The sequence below is a fragment of the Coregonus clupeaformis genome, unplaced genomic scaffold, assembly GCF_020615455.1.
Source record: "Coregonus clupeaformis isolate EN_2021a unplaced genomic scaffold, ASM2061545v1 scaf1445, whole genome shotgun sequence".
In the NCBI taxonomy this organism is placed as follows: Eukaryota; Metazoa; Chordata; class Actinopteri; order Salmoniformes; family Salmonidae; genus Coregonus; species Coregonus clupeaformis.
In genome coordinates, this window is record NW_025534899.1 from 72501 (window position 1) to 75988 (window position 3488).

Consider the following 3488-nt stretch of genomic DNA (forward strand, 5'->3'; position numbering starts at 1 on the left):
AGGACAACCATCTCTGCCTTCATGTACATATCTACCTCAAATACCTTATTATTACCTATCCTGATACCTAGTCACTTTACCCTGCCTTCATGTACATATCTACCTCAAATACCTTATTATTATCTATCCTGATGCCGAGTCACTTTACCCTGCCTTCATGTACATATCTACCTCAAATACCTTATTATTATCTATCCTGATACCTAGTCACTTTACCCTGCCTTTCATGTACATATCTACCTCAAATACCTTATTATTATCTATCCTGATGCCTGGTCACTTTACCCTGCCTTCATGTACATATCTACCTCAAATACCTTATTATTATCTATCCTGATGCCTAGTCACTTTACCCTGCCTTCATGTACATATCTACCTCAAATACCTTATTATTATCTATCCTGATGCCTAGTCACTTTACCCTGCCTTCATATACATATCTACCTCAAATACCTTATTATTATCTATCCTGATGCCTAGTCACTTTACCCTGCCTTCATGTACATATCTACCTCAAATACCTTATTATCTATCCTGATGCCTAGTCACTTTACCCTGCCTTCATGTACATATCTACATCAAATACCTTATTATTATCTATCCTGATGCCTAGTCACTTTACCCTGCCTTCATGTACTGTTATGTGGGCAGCTTGTCTCTCCCTTTTCTGTTTCCCTTCCTCCTTGTTTTGTCCCCTCTTTTTCTGTTGTATCTGTATGTGTGTTTGTCCCCTTTATGTGGGTGTGTCTGGAGTGGATCAGGGGGCGTGCTCAGGATCTGCCTCTCCTGTGCAGCTGCGGGTTGTTTCCAGTGATTCCTGCCTACGCAGCTGCATCCTATTCTCTCATCAACCTGCACTACTTATTCCTGGGCATGGCTCTCCACCGGCGCCAGATCGTTGTTCTTACCAGAGCGTTTCGGACATATCTCCCAACCTGCCTGCCTTCCTTCCTGCCTGTCGGTCTGCCTGCCTGCCTGCCTGCCTGCCTGCCTGCCTGCCTGCCTGCCTGCCTGCCTGCCTGCCTGCCTGCCTGCCTGCCTCAGCCTCTCCTTCCTCCGGAGCCGACTAGCCCACTCTGTTCCTTTACTTCAGTTGTTTTTGGACTAAGACAATTTTAACTTTGATTAAATATTTTTGTTTCTTCCACTCCCTTTGTCGTGTTGTTTCTCTGAGTGCTGGGTTGAACCATAGCCTAACAGAACGATCTGGCCATGGACCCAACAGAGAAACAGCACGGGGCAAACAAAGACAGCTTCCAACAAGCTATCCAGGCTCAAGGAACGTTGCTAGGACAGCATGACCAGTTGATTCGGACTCTTGTGGAAGATAATCATCAACTGCTGAACCAGGTGACTCAGTTAACTACACACGTCTCTAAATTGTCTGTTATCAGTTCTCCATCTCTCTCTGACCCCCAGTTTGATGCACCCCAAGTTGTTTCCTCGGACACTAGGCAGGCTTCGTTCCGTCGGGAACCCCCTGTCACGTCGCCTGAACCGTTCAATGGAGAATTGGACAAGTGCCGGGGATTTTTGCTTCAGTGTGACTTGATTTTTCGGCAGAGACCACTGTCGTTTTCTACTGATTCATCTAAGGTACATTATGTTCTGGGGCTGTTAAGAGGGAAAGCTCTGGTTTGGGCTGAGGCTGTGTGCTCAGATCAAACTTTGACTGGATTGACTTTTGCTGATCTCTCTGCTAAATTGAAGACTGTTTTTGACCATCCTGACCATGTGGGTAATTCCTCCAAGATACTTTTTAATTTGAGGCAGGGGTTCTAACAGTGTGGCAGAGTACTCTATTGAGTTCTGGACGTTGGCAGCGGACTCCAAGTGGAACAATGTGGCACTTCAAGGAGCATTTCTAAACGGTTTGAATGAAGCCATTAAGGATGAACTGGCTGCTCGTGATGAGCCACATGATTTACATTCTCTCGTTTCCCTGTCCATCAAGCTAGACAATCGGTTGCGGGAGGCGTCGGGAGAGAGGCGATCGGCCACATCTAGGGAGGACGAGTTCCCCAGCCTTCAACCACTCGAGTCTCGCCTCTCCGGAGTCGGCAGCTTCTTGTTCCTGATTCCATCCCGAGCACAGAGGAGGAACCTATGCAAGTGGGTCGAGCTCGACTACCTCCAGCAGAGCGGCAACGGCGCCTCCAGGCGGGTGAGTGCCTGTACTGTGGAGACGCCACACACATTCTGGCTACATGCCCTAAGCGGCCAAAAGACAAGGCTCGCTCGTAACGGTGGGTCTACTTGCGAGCCCAGAGTTAGATCCTGAACCCATCATTCCCCGATTACAAGTACCTGTAACCTTACGTTTCCAGAGTCATTCCCTGCCACTCTCAGCTCTCATAGACTCAGGTGCAGAAGATAACTTTATTAGCCACCAGTTCGTTACACAAGCTCGTATCCCCATGGAGCCACTACCTACCCCCATTCGGGTCACAGCCCTTGATGGCGCCTCCTCGTGGAGATAACTCATCAAACCACCCCCGTTTCCCTAGTGATTTCTGGCAATCATTGTGAAAGCATTCAGCTAAGAGTTATGTCTGGCTCAGCTACCTCCCTAATCCTTGGCTTCCCCTGGTTGGCTCTTCACAACCCACAAATTGATTGGACACGTCACACCATTCTCAGTTGGAGCACTAACTGCCATTCCGAGTGCCTGAGGTCAGCGGTTCCCCCACTAAGTGTAACCCAACTCCTCCCTCAGCTCCTCTTGATCTGTCATCTGTCCCCAAAGAATACCATGACTTAGCGGAGGTTTTCAGTAAGGACAAGGCTCTGTCTCTACCACCACATAGGCCTTATGATTGCCCTATTGAACTGCTTCCTGGTGCTCCCTTGCCCTCTAGTCGGTTATACAATCTGTCCCGACCGGAAAGAGAGGCAATGGAGCAGTACATTGGTGATTCTCTGGTCTCGGGCATAATCCGTCCCTCGTCGTCTCCTTTGGGTGCAGGTTTCTTTTTCGTGGAAAAGAAGGACAAGTCGTTACGCCCCTGTATCGATTTCAGGGGTTTAAACAACATAACTGTTAAAAACAAGTATCCCCTTCCACTCATCAACTCAGCTTTTGAACCTCTGCATGGCGCCACAGTGTTTTCCAAGCTCGACCTCAGGAATGCTTATCACCTTGTCCGAATCCGAAAGGGAGATGAGTGGAAAACCGCTTTCAACACTCCACTGGGACATTTTGAGTATTTGGTCATGCCCTTTGGGCTTTCAAATGCCCCTGCGGTTTTCCAAGCCATGGTGAACGATGTTCTTAGGGATTTTTGAACCGTTTTGTCTTTGTATACCTGGATGATATTCTTGTTTTTTCCAAGTCACCCGAGGAGCATGAGTCACACGTCCGTCAAGTCCTTCAACGGCTCTTGGAGAACAAGCTGTACGTCAAAGCAGAGAAGTGTGAGTTCCACAAACAGTCTACATCGTTCCTTGGATTCATAATTGAGAGCGGGCAGGTGAAGGCGGACCCCGAG